Below are 16751 nucleotides of genomic sequence, written 5' to 3' on the forward strand. Positions count from 1 at the left end.
GGATTTCCAGTCAGTGTTCATGGTGTTCTTGAGCGCGTGTTCATGAGTGTGTATGTGTGTGTGTGTGTTGTGCTTGTTGCTCTTTCAGCTTTATCAGTGCTGGCTTCCTCTTTGAAACTGTGTTGTCTCAGTTTTCTGCAGCATAGTCTCTGATGTGGTTTGTGAGTCATAGTGTGGTAAATATACAAATTTGCACACACACATTCAGAGTCACAAACACATATAGTCACATCTACACACACAGTTTTCATGGTCACTACTTAGTATTCCCTTTGCATTCATGTTTTACTTTGATGGAGCAATAAGCTATGAGCCCGCTGACATAAGTTGTTGGATTTTCTCAGGTGAACAATGCGTGCAGCTACGGCGCCTCAGCAACAGAGCAAAAAAAGAAGAAAGAAAAGAAAAGGAAAAAAAGTTCACATCTTCACTTTAAATCTTCACAGCTACACCAGACAGTAAAGGCAAAGGCCTCAAACTTTATTAAAAATATCACATTGTGCTGTGTGGGGATATTCTGGGGGTCACCATGGCAACAGACATCCAAGTGCCACATCCACGAATGTGCACACCTGCCTGCCAGTGTTCCAACTTGTGCCTCGGAGCCTCGCTGTTAGACATTATCTAGGTGCTGTTTGCTACATGTGACAGGACAGAGGCGACAGTAGCAGTGCCTTTGTTCTCAGAAAGAGAAGCACGCAGCTCTGTCAAGGTGTTAATTAGCCATTGTGAGACGAGACAGTCGTTAGGATTGAACTTGCTTCAGCTGTGAGATGCACAACCTTTTGTGTGAAACAGCTTTGTCTTGCCAGACTTTGCGATGAATGCAATACAGTGAGTGACAGCTTCTTTGAAAGCAGCAATGCATTATATATACAACCACAGCACTCAATACCCTCTGTCCTTGCCAGCAGGAGATCTGACAGATGCAGTATATTTACCTGTTATGTCATTAAAACTTCCTGACAGCCGCCAGCTTAATATAATATCACATTCCTTAGTTGTGCTTTGACTCTCCACAGCTCGGGGCATGTATTTAAGCTCTAGTTTACTCAGTTAAGTTTAAAATGTGTAGTGGTGTAGTTTTGCAAGGGCATGCCATGTTTTTTTCAGTGTCTAAATGAGATGTTGTGACTCATGTGGAGAAAACCAGTAACTTGGACTGGGTGACTGACAGTATCGGATTGACTCATCATTCTGATCCTTGCCACCGATATACAACAGTGAACTTAGTATTTTCTTGAGGACATTACTCATTGCAAGATAAAAAAGGAATGCTGCACAGTAAAGTGGTTTGGATGACCTGTGAGTATAAAGGCCAATTGTATTTAGTGTTTTTCATCTGTGGAAATGTCAGACCATATTTGTGTGATATTATGCATGTTGTAAGTCAAAACACACACATATATGGACAAAAACAATCAACGGTATAGTCTGCCAGTTTTGTGATGCCTAGATTAGAAAGCAGATTACATTTGTGAATTCTGAATAATAGCAGAAAAATATTCTTAAAATATTCACACTTATTTATTGCAAACAAGTGAATTAGAATTTTTTTGGGCCATAGAAAGTTGGTGTCAGTGGTGTGTCGAATGACTGATTTGAAAATAAAAACAAGCTAGTGGAGATTTCTTATCACAGAACACTTGTCTGCATACATGTGCATGTATGTGAGTGTGTGAATGTATGCATGAGTATGTGAGTCACGCACCACTATCCAGCCCCCTGGGCTTCGAGTTCTGACGCCCATCTTTCAGCTCTTCTACTGCACACTGAACCCAGTGAACCTTCTGCTGTTTACACTCTCCCCCTCCTCCTGCTCACTCTGTCTCTATTTATCTCTCTCACACACTCTCATGCTCATCTATTCTCCCTCCGTCTCTCCTACTTTCTCTCTCCAGCTCCCTCCAGCTCCCTACAGTACATCTCTCATTCTCACGCACTCTCGCTCTCTTGTGTTCTTAGGCTTTTCTCTCGCGAACCGTCCTCCATCTCTCTTTATAACTGTACCTCTACACTGTGTATCTACCTCTGCAGATCAAGACTTATTCAGACTCAGACAGTCTCTGCCTTTATAAGGTTCAGACAGACACTCAGGGTTAGGCTGTGTTAGGGTTGTCCCTTTTAATGTGTAGATTTGTGGCCATAGAAAGAAACAGACAGAGAGGTGAGCGGAGTGAGAGATGTAAATGCATAGAGAATGATTTTTCTGATTTTCAGACATTTAAGCGCCAGACTGAAGATTGAATGACAATAGAGCTCCTCATTCTCAACCTCCACCTTCTCTTCATCGCCGTCTGCCTGCACATCCACATTATCTCAGTGCCGCCATAACTATCATCATCATCACTCCCAAAAACAAACATGCACTCACTCCATCAGGTTGCAGAAAGTCGAACAGCTGCTGTGTTGTCAGCCCTCTGCTGCCCACACCAAGCCCCTTCTGTCCAATGCAACTTTCACCATTAGCAGACTGGTAAAATGTGGCTCTGTTTTTGTGCGCGTCTGCGCAGGCCAATTTTTTTTTCATGAATGAGGATATGTGTGTGGGAATGTGCTTGGGATAGTAGGTGGGAAGGTTCAGCGGGGAGGGCATGCCATTCATGCCAGCTCCTCTTGTAACTTTACCCCTCACATCACAGTAATGTCATCTTCAGCTCCTCAGCTCTGAACTGCTTCATTTGAAATTCTCTGGCGCATTGTGGAAGTGAAACACGCTATTAATAATCCTGGTTGGGTGAGCGAGTGTGTGTTGGACACAGCTTGAAAGTCCATTGAGCTGTGTAGAGGAGGTAAGCAGAATGTGCATCACATGGTGTGCACCTCAGAGGAGCACATCTCGCTGTGCCAGAGAACAGTTTGTGCGTGAGGGTTTGCATGTGTATTTGAAAGTGTCTAAATGTGTGCAAGGTACTGTATGTCGTGTGTTTGTATGCGTGAAAAGTGCTTTGAAAACGTGAGATTGCTATACTGAGAATTATGCATTCACCATAAGTCACAAGGTTAATCTCCATGCAACAGCTCAATAATTCACACCTCATATGCTTTAATCATGTTCTGAAAAATCATGATTTTCCATTTACTATATATCTCTCGCTTGATGAGAAATGATGTTTGTATTGAATAATGATATTTAGCAGGCTAACTTCACGTGTTTATTTATTTTGCTTGCGGCAGATCAACTTTCTTGGCAGAATCTCATCAGTATTTGGTACAGGTTGGGAATCCCGAGCCTGGTCACGGAAGGCACACGTACACTGTAAATGGCTAATCGGGTATCAAACCAGCAGAGAGGAAAAAAAAGAGTCTCCAGTCCTTGTCTCATTCATTTTTCACAGCCAGCAAATGAAGTTGGTACGGTGGGAGCAATCAATTATAGATGAGAGAAGGTAGGATGGAAAGAGAGAGAGAAAGATGAAGGGGAAGAAAGAGGCCTACCTCGCATGCGGCAGAGCTTTAGCACATCATTGAATATCACAGTGGTATTCTGCAACCTGCATGCACATAGCTGCTCAGGTAATGGAGTTTGGAGGCCTAGGACTGCACAGAGAACACTGGACAGAAAATCCTTCAATGTGCATGAACCTCAAACACTAAACCAGTAGCATTTGATTCAATAACAACTCCAAACACGAACTTTTACAGCGTCTTGGTTCACTCGTGTGTGCACTTGTGTTTTTCTATGGCTCATTGCACTGACACAGTCATAGCGAAACTGCATTGTGCCTTTTCACAAATGTCGAGCAACAGTAATAGCGTTCCCTCGGTAGGTTACAGCTCGCTATGAAACCAGGATATAAAATTGGTTAAGATGCAGCATTTTAGAGTTCACACACGCTCTCCGGTCTTTTCTGTGTTTGAGTCACACTGCATTTTGTCTATCCTTGTTACTCCTAGTTACTACAGTGTATGTTACACATAGCAGACCACAAACAGATTTTCTGAGATAAATTTAGTTGTGATTCTAGGAATTTAGAATTTTAAAAACATTAACACAAAAACTACATTTGTATTATAACGAACTGGGGTTGATTGTAGCTGCTGGCAGAAATTATTTGTGAATACATTTTCAGAACTCTTTGATGTGTTGCTTTCATCGATACCATAGTCTCTGACATTCAGTATTTTTTGTCATGTAGAAACTAAAAGTAAAGCAATAGCTTTGATCAAATTCAGGTACCGGGGCTTTCCTGGACAATCAAGCCGCACATTACCTCTGTGCATTTTTTTTCTGTGCCATTTAGTCTTTGATAGTTTCACAACTCCAACCTGTGGCACTTTTATTCAGTTTAAATCCACGGGACTGTCCCACACATAGAAATGCATACGCAGATACACATTTGAAATCACATTCAATGTGATTTCAGTGCAATTAAGAGGAGAAGTACTGTCTTCTCTTCGTAGCTGTCCGTAGTTTTATATACAGATGTTTTCAGCGAGCTTTCAGTGCTATGTTTGAAAAGTAAGCGCAAAGCATCACTCCGTGGCCTCACTAGTCGTTAAATGTCAGATATTAGCTTCTGGAAACAGCTCTGTTTGTGCCGTCTGTATTTGGTGTCTGTGTCTTAGTGTGTGTGTTAGTGTGTGTGTTTCTCTTTGTGTGTGTGTGTGTGTGTGTGGGCAGAGAGGCTGTTTGATGTGAGTCAGATCCAAACCCAGGCTGGTTTCTCTCACATGTGTGTGGGACGCATCCAGATGGCTCCATAGGACTGCGCAAATGTCACTCTGATAATGAGACAACAGGGCCTGCTGAAATACAGGTAGCAGGGCTGTGGTTTGCCCTTTTATACACACACACATACACTCAAAGAAATTAAGTGAAAAATTAGAGACCATTGCAATGGGATTACAACAGCCACGGCAACAGTAAATTTTCAAGCAACAAATCTTGAAGAGACAGTGTTGAAAAAAAGATCTGTCCACAGGCACAAAGACATGAATGTTTGTCTGCTACAGTAGATGACAGAGACATACTCTATAGACCCACAAGATGAAAACTATATCAGCTTTGCAATCACAGCTGCTACATATCACACGTTTCCTAAATTTACTTCATACAGGCAGATACTTTAAAACACTGGAGCTGCCAATACCAAGAAGGTTCTGAGTTTAAAGCTGCTGGTAGGATGGAGCTTAAATGTTTCCATGTGCCCATAAGGGTTTGTGCTGGTTTCCTCCAAAGTTCAGTAACACTCATATTAGGTTTTCTGGTGATTATATATTTACCTAAGGTGTTGATGGGACCATCAATTATTGTCTGATTTTCTGCAACCTGATTGTATCCTCGGTTTAGCCCAGTGTCTGGTGGTGTCCACTGGTTAAGTAATAATATAGTGACATAATTTCTAGGTTCAAGGCTCTACAGAGTTTGCTGGCACCTGCTTTTTACTGAATGTTTTTACAAGGCTCTATACATTCCTGTGAAAAACTAAGTTCACCCCATAATTTGGTAGTTTGTAGAACCGCCTTTAGCAGCAGTAACTTGAAGTAAACATTTTCTGCATCAGTTTATCAATCTCTAAAATCACAGAAGAGGAATTTTCAGGTTTGGGGTTGTTTGTTTATGAACAACACTCTTAACAGCCATCTCAGTATGTCAGTCAGGTGGAGGCCTGGACTTTGACTGGACAAGTCCAACACCTTGATTTTTTTTTTCCAGCCATTCTCTTTTAGAATTGATTTTATGTTTTTAGGGTCATGATCAATGTTCCCTCTAATTTTTCATGTGTCTGAGCGAACACACAAACTCCCTGAGCGACCACTGTGAGCAACAGCAGACGTGTGCACTGTGGTCACGCCAGCATCGAATCCATCTAAGTTACATGGTTTATTAAAATAATCAAATTACAGCATTTACATTTATGTTAGACTACTTTTAATTAACTGCTTTAGCCCACTTACAATGAAAATGTAAAAAAAATCTTGTTCATGACCTGTGTAGCATGTTAACACTATTGGAAGTAAAAATAACTTGAACTCCAAATTTGAAAACAAAACTTTCTTCTTCTTCTCTTCTCTTTTTTTTTTTTTTTTTTTTTTTTTTTTTATATAAAGCTCTGACTTGTATTATGAGTATGAGTCTGTGGTCTTGGAGCGAGTCCTGTAACTCTCTGTCTGCAAAATACAGTATATAATGACCAATGGGCAATTAATTATATAGTTACTTCTTCAAAAAAGTAACAGAGTTATGCAAACAACAAAGTTTTTTGCAGCTGTTTACCTAAAAGTGCAGCCAAGGCGTTTTTTTTAAAATAAACATTTCAAACTATCTACAGAACAATCAGCTGTTCTGCATCAAATCTGATGCCACACAAATTATTTGTGCCACTTCAAAAAATAATTTCTGTCCACTATGAGATAAAGGAGAACAACAGCCTGATACCTGCAGGCCTGGCAACAGGAGATGTATCGCTGCTGTAACACCTGTAACATTCAGTAATTGATAAATTGCCTGTATTTGTATAGCGCTTTACTTAGTCCCTAAGGACCCCAAAGCGCTTTACACGTTCAGTCATCCACCCATTAACACACACATTCACACACTGGTGATGGCAAGTTACAATGTAGCCACAGCCGCCCTGGGGCGCACTGACAGTAGTCGCCTGTTCTGACACACACAACAAAAATATTGACTACACTGCACACTAACTACACAAGATTTGCGCTAAACATCGCAAATCTCTCACATCTCAAAACACCGCCCTCACTCCTAAAACTTCCCCGTCCCTAAACAACTAAATGCCATGCTGCCATATCATTTTTTGATTGGTCGACATGGTACATTTTTCGACCAATAGGAAAGGGTGGGGGTTTTTTGGTTTTGTTTTTGCTCACATGCAGAGAGTGCTTTCAAGCGTTTTCCTTGTAAAACGCCGTTTTTACCGTTTCTTCCCGCAGTAAATACAAAAAACGATAGTATTCAGGAAGAAAACCAAACATTGCATATTTTTTTTTATCATAACTCTGGTTTTACGTTGCCTATCAACACAATTTAAAAACTTGTATAAAGTCCACACTTTTTCCGTCAATTCTTCCGTCTGTCCTGCTAACATCTCCAATAGTTGTACACGTTGTCATTAACGTGGCTTAACTCCACATCAGCCACGCCGCTTTGCTAGCTAAAACACTGGTATTGGCACATAAGGACACTGTCATAGCCTGTCAATGACGTTGATTAGCTGCATATATATGAATGTGAATGGTATTATTGGCTGGACTATGGGAGAAGGTGGCATCGAGAAGGAGGAGCTTCTTCCCGCAGGCGATACGGTCTCTCAATCACACCACCACACAGTACTGACCCACACATACGGTTCTTACACACACTGGACTTTCTGGACTTTGGTTTTGCACAACACTGGTCACTATATTCTTCATTTCCGGTTAATACTTGTACAGCTGCTGTTATTGTGTATATATTTATTTATATTTAGATTTCTTCATACATTCTTATATAGTTCTATATTGTGTATTGTGTATTGTGTATTTTGTTGTACAGTTATTTTATTTTCAACTTTAATTTATATATTTATCTTTATCTTATTCTTCCCAGTTAAATTTACCCTTCATTCTAATTTGTGTTGTACAGTTATTTCATTTTTAACCTTAATTTATATTCTATTCCTTCCTAGTTAAATTTACCCTTTTTAATTTTTCATATTTATTTCCTATCTTATTCATGGCCTTTTCCTTTTTTGTTTTCTTTAGGTCACGAGCAGTTGTCCAAGCATTTCACTACATATCGTACTGTGTATGACTGTGTACGTGACAAATAAAATTTGAATTTGAATTTGAATTTGATCGTTGTGCGCAATGCAGATTTTTTGTGCGCAGAGACCGTGCCAGCATGTGCGCAGCTTAGAGGGAACATTGGTCATGACCCATTTTCAGCCATGTAGCTGTTAGATAGATGGCCTCACATTTGACTCTTTAATACTTTGACATAGAGGGGAGCTCATGGTTGACTCGATGACTACAAGGTGTACGTGTCCTATAGCTGCAAAACAAACTCAAATCATCACCCTGCTACACACTGTGCTTAGCAATTGTTATGATAAGTTTATGCTGATATGCTGTGTTTGGCTTTCACCAAATGTGACCAGAATCATCACCTTGGTTTTGTGTATACAAAGGACGTTGTTATACTGTTGGATTGTTAGACCACTGAATAGGTTATAGATTTTCTGTTTTGTTCAGCTGCAACTTTGCAAAGCAGTCCTTCAAAACAAGTCATACTTGTTCAGTCTTTTTTTGCATGTGTTGTAGAGTTTGAGATGTGGCTCTTGGGTAGCACCTGGCTGCTACTTTTGTTAATTTGTATGGAAGCACCAGTTAGTTTTTCAGAGGACTTCATAGAGTTAGTTAGTTTGTTTCATCTTAAAGATTACAGTAGGCTTAGAGCAGCAAATAATAACTGCTAATCTTGTTGTGGTTGGCTAACACATTAGCTGCAGTTTTGTTTTCTGTCTTCTTTCTGTCATATTATGCCACTTGCCTCTGCCCATCTGTAACTTGTTCGTGCTTTACCTCACTGATAAATCCTCAACATGTACTGTTGTTCAGAACATTTTAACCTGTATGTTGAAACTTCTCAAATGCATCTGTAATTTGAATAACTCTTTGGATAGCAACTAAGCTAGCAAGCAGAGTTTTAAGGCAAATGTTAGGCAGGTAGCAAACTTCAGTTTTGTTTGAACCCCATGCACATTTTTAGATAATTTGTTAGAACTAACTCTTTTTTTTTTTTTTTTTGCCTGTCCCGTTTGGCTCTTTTACCATCAGAATTGTTGTCTAAAGGCAAAGAAAGATGCCCAACGGATTTACTTTACCAAATTGACCATCCCAGCCTTGCCATAATGGTCCATTTGATTCACCTTTTATTGTTTATTTTATTTTCACTTGCTGAATACGGGACAGACTTGACTGGGGGAAAGAAGGGGAGAAAGAAAGAGAAACAGCTGAGAAGAGGGACAGGGGAGAAGGGCAAAAAACAAAAACCAACAGAATGGGCAGAAAAAGAAAAAAAAAAGAAAAAAGAAAAAGCATATATCGATCACCTGGATCACCTGTTGAGAAAGAAAAAAGAAAACAAGCAGAAGAGAACAAGAGTAATAGAATAAACAACATCACAATGATATATGGGAATATGACAGTAAATACTAAATATTAAACATTATTGTGCAGCACATAAGATCAACAGAACACAGTGTGCTTTGAGGTAGGAGCCAAAAAGGGTGTAGTTTGTGTGTGTGATCACCCGTGTGTACACCTGTGAGCATGGACGTGCTTGTTTTTTTAAAAGGTTCCTTCATGTAATGATCTGCTAGAGGGTGTGGGGCGGCCACAGCCCCGTCCTCCAGGGCATGAAGCAGGTATGGAGGAGATCAAAACTCCAGACATCCAGAGGCCCTCAGAACACAAGAGACCAAGGAAGACCAACAGAGGGGCAGCCGCGCCACTGTCCCAGAAAGAGCTGAGGAGAGTCCCAGATGAGGGCTCACTCAGCAGCCGCGGAGCAGAAGCCAGGGGGAGTTGCAGGGCCCGTGAGCTCCGCCGGCAGCCAGCCGTGCCTGAGTGACCGAGCCCCAGGCCGAGAGGCCGGGGGCACCCCACCTCCGAAGTGGCCCGAGCGAGCCCCAGGCTCCAGGCCCCGATAAGCGGCCGCCAAGGAGTGAGCCGGTGTGTACCTGGACGCCCATCCCCAGACACAAAGAACCACCAACGCACCGATGTCTGAGGGAGTCCGCCACTGGCAGGGGAAGTGGTGGTGGGGGGAGATAGGCCTCCAAACCTTGGAGGGCCTGAGATGTCCCCAGAGAGGTGGCGTCTGATACCCAACCTGACATATAGACACAGACATACAGGCACACACAGAAACAAACATCCATTCCCACCCTCATGCTCTCATATGCACTTACTCCACACTCAACCAACGTGGAGACAGACATAAAGAGACGCTGTACACACGATCACACTCCCCAAGCGTACTCTACGAACCGGGTCTAGGTACCCTTGCCCCTGGAGGGGGGAACTGCACCCAGACCCAGGTGGTGTTACCCTTTTCCCTGCGGTGGGGAGAGGCAGACCGCCCCGACTCCGCAGTAGCAGGGAGGCCCCACACTCCAGACCGCAGTCGGACGGCCATGTTAGAACTAACTCAACAAGAGCACAGAATATCACTTTTAGATGTCTACTGTAACTAATTAGTTCATTGATACTATTACGCCTTTCAGCCCTGAAAATCCTCTTTTCATGGATATCTAGATACTGTGCTTTGTCTATAATGACTATATTGATCAATGTATGACAAAGTATTACAATGACATTTAGAAAAAATATTACTGATCATTTTGAGAAAAAAGTCAAAACATTATTTTGAAATATTAAATGGTATATATAAAATGTTATACATTTTGAAAAAAAATCCAAATATGTAATATTATATAATATTATATATAATGTTCAAGTCAGACAACTGCCGTGGCTGCTATACCCTCTACAACATGAGTTATTTATGAGTTGTGAATTTGTGAAGACACTTTTTTGAGTAACAGAAATTATTTCTCTTGTAGCACAAAAACAGTGCAGTTATCAGTATAAGAATGCTGAAATGATGGTGCAGAAAGCTACAAAGAAAAACCACACAAAGCTTGAGGAGTTTGTTCAATATGAATTAGCTGGCATAGGACATCTTTGGATAAAGTTAGTATGTATATGTTCACAACAGTTTAGTACACAAATTAGTTATTTTATAGCAATATTCCAAATAATAGTTCTAGTTTTGTCTCATTGGATCTCTGTTGTATTTTAGAAAAACATCTGTTGGCAGATGTTTACCATCATACTACTGTTTTAACCCTGTTCACTGGGTGGGTACTAAAAGTGGTATTTGGGCCCTGGAATGACTAACTATCCGGTTGTTCAGTGATGACGTGACGAATCCTACTTCCGGGTCTAAAGTAGTCTGCGTTTAATATGGCTTTTGTGTTGTTAACATGTTTAATGTTATGTATTTTCTTCTGTTTGATCTCAAAAAGCTCCTAAAACAGTCAGTGATCCCTGTTGACCTCCCTCTGCTTTTATTACCGCTAATCATTTATTTAAGCTCAGTTTTTAAAACCTTAGGATGTAACTACAGCCCAGCCCATGCAGCAGTATATGAATGACTAACATCGTATTGTGGATGGATTATCTCAGTTGTTCTCCTGGCTGAAGTTTGGTCCTTTTACAGCATCCTGCCATGCGATTACATTCGTTCCTGACCACCGAGAATACTCACGTTAACTTTTATCGAGTGGAAAAAAGTTAGCTTGTTTATATTATGCTAACATAGCTGTGTCGCTAGCGGTCACGTAGCACATCATTATATACCAGCTAGCCCAACTTCAGTAACCCTACAAACGTCACTGCTGTTTAGTTTTCTGTCTTCATTTATGCTGGAAGTGATAGCAGAGCTGTACGTTTTAATTTGTTTCCAAAACCCCGCAGTCAGGACATGCTATATTGTATTTAGATAGAAGCTAGCGAGCTAACTCCCTGCTAACTTCTAACTCCGTTAAATGTCATAAATTCCGTTTTCATGGATGCCTGGATGTTAAACTCAATTGTTACACCCGGTAGAGCAGAACGCTGATCATTTTATTAAAGATGAAAGACTTTAGACAGTTTTTCAACTCTCAGTAATGCCATAGTGATCGTTTGATATATGGACCTGCAGCGGAGTTAAGACCCAGACACGGCTAGTGGCGTCAGACTGAACAATCGGATGTCAAACCTTGAAAGTGGATAGGCTTTCACCCCCTCCCTTTGCTGGACAAACAGACAAGAAATCTTAACGCATGAATGTAACAAACACACTGAGAAAAAATAAATATTTAAAGTAAAATAATGTACTGATCACATTTGCAGGCATACCCACTAAGTGACTCATGAGTTATAGTCTAGAGGTTCATGTGCTTTGTTCTCTGATCACTTGATCTGTAGAGAAACAATGTATCTTTATTATCAAGGCTGGTTATTGACTTCATCAGGGAGATGAATGCAGTAATATTCTTTCACTGACTTGTGCTAAATGACGGCTTCACCTCCGTCCCTCTCCAGCTGTCGGAGGTCACCGTGGGTCACCACACAGTTGCCATGGGAACGGGAAACAAGAAGGAAATTTCTCCTGAGCACCAAACAGTGACACCTTACTTCGTCTCTGACAGACTCGGTTGAGTTGCACATCAAGTGTGAAAGCAGGAGTGAGAAGTTGTTGTTTATTTAATTTTCTTACGAGTCACAAGAGTGGCCAGTCAACCCCACTCTTTTTCACACTCCCTCTTTTTCTTTCTCTCTCCTATGTAGAAACCTATTTTCACACGTACCCTTGTGGATGTTTGCTCTCACATATTTTCTTTGTCTGCATCACTCCACTCCGTGGTTCTCTCACACAATATATATTCCTGCTATCTGGAACAGCAAAGCACAGGTGCAACCCTGTCTGTGTGTGCGCAAGTGAGACGGTATTTGTTACTTCAGCTCTCCAACTGCTGTGACCCAGTGTAACTATTGCACCTACATTGTCAACCCTCTAACAGCTCAGTCAGCCTCTCGAGGTTCCCACACCTGTTTGCCTAACAAGCACACCAACATACTTTTTATATCAGGCCTCAGTCACAAATACTAATCCACTGACACCATTATGCTCCAATGTGTATGGCATGTGTGCGTAGAGGGGGTGGGGGTGGAGCTGATGGCATTGCTGCTGTATCAAACTGCTGGAAGCAAATTTCCTCTAAGGTGATTTGTTATAGTGACAGAGCAGGAAATATTTTTAGCCAGAGTGAAAGGACAAATAATCAAGCAGGAAAGACAAATGGTAGACAACAAGGGAAGTGAGGGAAGGAGAAAGCGAGAAAGCAAAGGAAGAAAGAGTGGGTAAGTGAGAGAGAGAGAGAGAGAGAGCAATGGGGGAGTGAAATCTGAGGGTAAACCAAAACCACCTGGATGTTGCTGACTTGCTACTCTTGTGTTTAAAGCAGTCTATCTACATTGCATTACACATGCACACTCGCATAACCACACATACCTCATGGTCATATGCACACACACACGTGTGCACGCACACACACATATGGATCTAAATATGTGCAATTGCTTCTAAAAAAGTTAAAAATCCTTCTTACTTATGAAAACTCAAGTCATGTATGTTGTAATAAATGTACAGCAAAATGAACCACCAGTTAATGTAATCTTTTCTGCTGTTTAATATACAGTTTTAGTTAATTAAGTGACTGCTTTTGATTTCTTGTGTTTATTTATACTTTGATGAAAATGTGTCTAACCACCTGATCGTCTGATCATCTGACTTGCAATTTATACGACTGTAATGCCAGATTGCCCAGATGGTTAACTAATGAAATAAAAGCTAAATGTAGGAATAAAAAGTCCAAGTCGAAGCAAATTTTCCTTGAAGTTGTGAATAAAGCATAGTGGAAACTTCTCGTAGCATTTACTCAGCAGACAAAACCAGGAGTGATATAATACAACTAAAGGGACAGAGACTAAAACTTCTTCTTTTTTACTTCTCCTTTTTTTCTCAATGGAATTCTTACAAGTGTAAGACTTTGGTTTTCTGGGTTCTGCTATCACGGCAGTCAGGAGCCTTGGCCTTAACCTCAAAGTGGTTGGTAAAACAATTTATAGTGAGAAGAGCGGTGGTCGGGACAATCTGGTTTGCATACACAAGTCGAGAGGCCGTTATGTAGCACAATGTCCTCCTCTCTGTCTCTGTCTCTCTTACACACACGAACATACACACACACACATAGCCTACACACTTTCTCTCTCTCTCTCTCTCTCACTGGTTTGTTCCCTGAGTCAGCACTCTGCCTCAGCTCCAGTTTCTCTATCCCGGCCCTCCTCTGCCCGCCTGCCTGCAGGACACTATTAGGACATCATTGTGTGCATTTGTGAGTGTCTATGTGAGCCCATGCTTGTGTGTGTATAAAAGAATGGGTGTGCGTGCCTTTGAGGGAGAGAGCTACTGTTGCATTTACGTGGTCAGGTCCTTTCAGCATCTTATGCAATACGATATTTTTCACTTTGCGAGTAACCCTGGATATTTTTGTCGGCTCTACCGAATCAGCTATTATTGCAGCTCACCATAAAAGATGCACGTCTCCTCTCACTCTTCCAAAACACTCCCAATGGGTTTTGCATGTTGTAGTGTGAGTGTATCTATTTCTGTGTGTGTGTGTGTGTGTGTGTGTGTGTGTATGAGAGAAAGAGAGAGATTCTGTATACTACTAGTTCTGCTAACGTGGCCCAAAAATAGCGAACTGGAGAGGTGTGAAGTAAAAAAGGAAAGGACACTTTAGTAGAGGAGTAACTGACACGGGGTGAGTCACTTTCTCTCACACACACACACACACACACACACACACACACACACACACACACGCAAACATGGGGTGTGCTCATGCAAACTATAGACTTACAAGCACACACATGCATACAGTACCCAAAACTGTAGCATGTCACAAAAACGCAGAGTTGTGAAATTGTCTCACTATGGCTTTGTCACCACTGAGTGTGTAGTCAAGACTCGCAAGATTGTGTCTCACTGCCATGTGATTGGCTGCTTCACTGTTGGTTTGATTCCAAATTACTGTAAAAGATTCCCCCATTACTGGTTTAAGGTACTGCCTCACTTATAAAAACCTCCTTTTTTTCTTAATGGCTTAGCCTTTTGTAATCCTTTGCAGTTTCTCCACAGAGATCTGTGGGCCCGGTTACAATCAAAGACTGTTATATGGCAAAGTGCTAAATCGATTTGCCTGATTTAAGGGTAGACGGGTCAGATTTCACCCAGAAACCTATTCCCTTGCTATTATGGGCTTCTCGAGGTATATTTGACTTTGTGACAGCCTCTGATCAGTGTATTGGCATTTGTGCTTGTCTGTTTACGCTCTAGGAAGTTAATCCCTTTAACACATTGTGAAACGCCCTACATCACATTGACTGCACTTTACACGTAACACCACCACACCTCACAAATTAGTCATTTGTTTATTAATGCACTTGAACACTTTAACACTACAAATTCAATGTGGCTACATTATTTTCTGTGCTCTTAAAGTGATTTGTCATTACTGTCGTTCTGAGTCAGCATTTTTGTCAATGAACTGATGTTTTAACAGAGCATATATTCAAGTTCAAGCCAAAATGGAGTTGTTGGCTTTTTTCGTAACCTTCATTTTTGAATGTTGACTCAGTGATAAGACTAGTGTTTTTTCCCAGTTCTATTTACACCAGTGCTTAAAGGATGTTGTATTGTAAATGCAGAAGTGAGACTGGGAGAGAGAGAAGGAGAGAGGAAACGATACTAAGACGTTTTACTGACACAGTGCCTAATGATCACAAGAGCGAAAGATACATGCACGATTATGAGCACACAGACACACACAAGCCATGTGATCTCTCGATTAGTGCTGTAGTCACACCCTCCCACTCTCTCTGGTTGTTTGATCACAATCTCCCTCCTACTCCTGGGCTCCAGTCAAACAGAAACTTTCAAGAGATAATGCTTGCTCGACATGAAATCACTGATGACCTTTGCTGAAATAACTTAGATATTCAATTTTTATGTTCAGTGGAGATGTTCAGCTGACAGAACAAAAATAAATCGCTTCGAGCATATGTAGACATTTTTACGTCAGTTGATATTCAAAGGTTGCGTTTGATGGTATTCAAAACCTAAAGGTGAAGGATATAGCCTAGAATTTTATCTACGGGGGTTATAACACTGTGATGTAGCTGTAATTTTGTGGGGGTGAGATGGTTTATCTTATCTTTGCCTAAAATTTCTTCTTGAAACATGTTGATAGTTTTAAAGATGGCTGCACTTTTCTAAAGGCCCTTTACAGAGCTGAATGTTAGTCATTCACCATTTACAAGGGAGATCGTTTTGCCTGTCGGATACCCAGCCTCTCTGTGCTGTTCTGCTTTTTTTTGTTTTAAGAGGTCATCATATGATCAGCAGGAAAGAGTGATTGGTGGTGTGGTTAACAAAAATGCAATGTATTCAGTATATCCACAAATTAAGTTATTATTTTCGAGAAAAACTTTTAGGTATCTAACTTTTAGGTGTATGAGCTTCTCTGCAGCTGTTATAGTGCCTCTGGGAAGCAATCATAAGATCATAATCAACAATGATTATTCATCATTTTCGATGGCCAGGGTCATTATAGACGTGACAGAAGAAAAGACAATAACACAAATAGAACACAGTCTGTAATCTAAACAGAAACTATGCATTATTGATCAATCAGGGAAGCTTGTGATCACAAATAAGTGAGTCTTGAGCTCTGTTTACTTTCACTGTTAAATAAAAGCATGCAGATCATACATTAGAACTCTTAAGTTGTATTTAATCATTCAGCGCAGTCAAGAGTTAACAGAAATTAACCTCATAACAAGAAGCTTCCCACCAGAATGTCAGTCAACACAAACCTATGCTCCCAAACCTTGTTTAGTTGTCCTTAGAGTGCAAAATGTAATTTAATGATTAAAGAAAAGAAAAGAACTACCTTAAAGTTTCTATAGGGAAATGTTTAGTTATTAGTTCTGTTTGAACCAAAGATCTCGTGATTTTACTGGCATTCAATTGATGGGAAACTGCTGATGTTGATCCTACACAGCTGTCACATTGTGTTAAAGAAACCACCCTTCAAGGACTTATGCCAAGTCATATGTTATGGGAAGTGGAG

Source organism: Copadichromis virginalis, linkage group LG20 (genome assembly GCF_057382275.1).
Source record: "Copadichromis virginalis isolate Kocher_CV1m ecotype Utaka linkage group LG20, C_Virginalis_male_GT1.1, whole genome shotgun sequence".
Taxonomy (NCBI): domain Eukaryota; kingdom Metazoa; phylum Chordata; class Actinopteri; order Cichliformes; family Cichlidae; genus Copadichromis; species Copadichromis virginalis.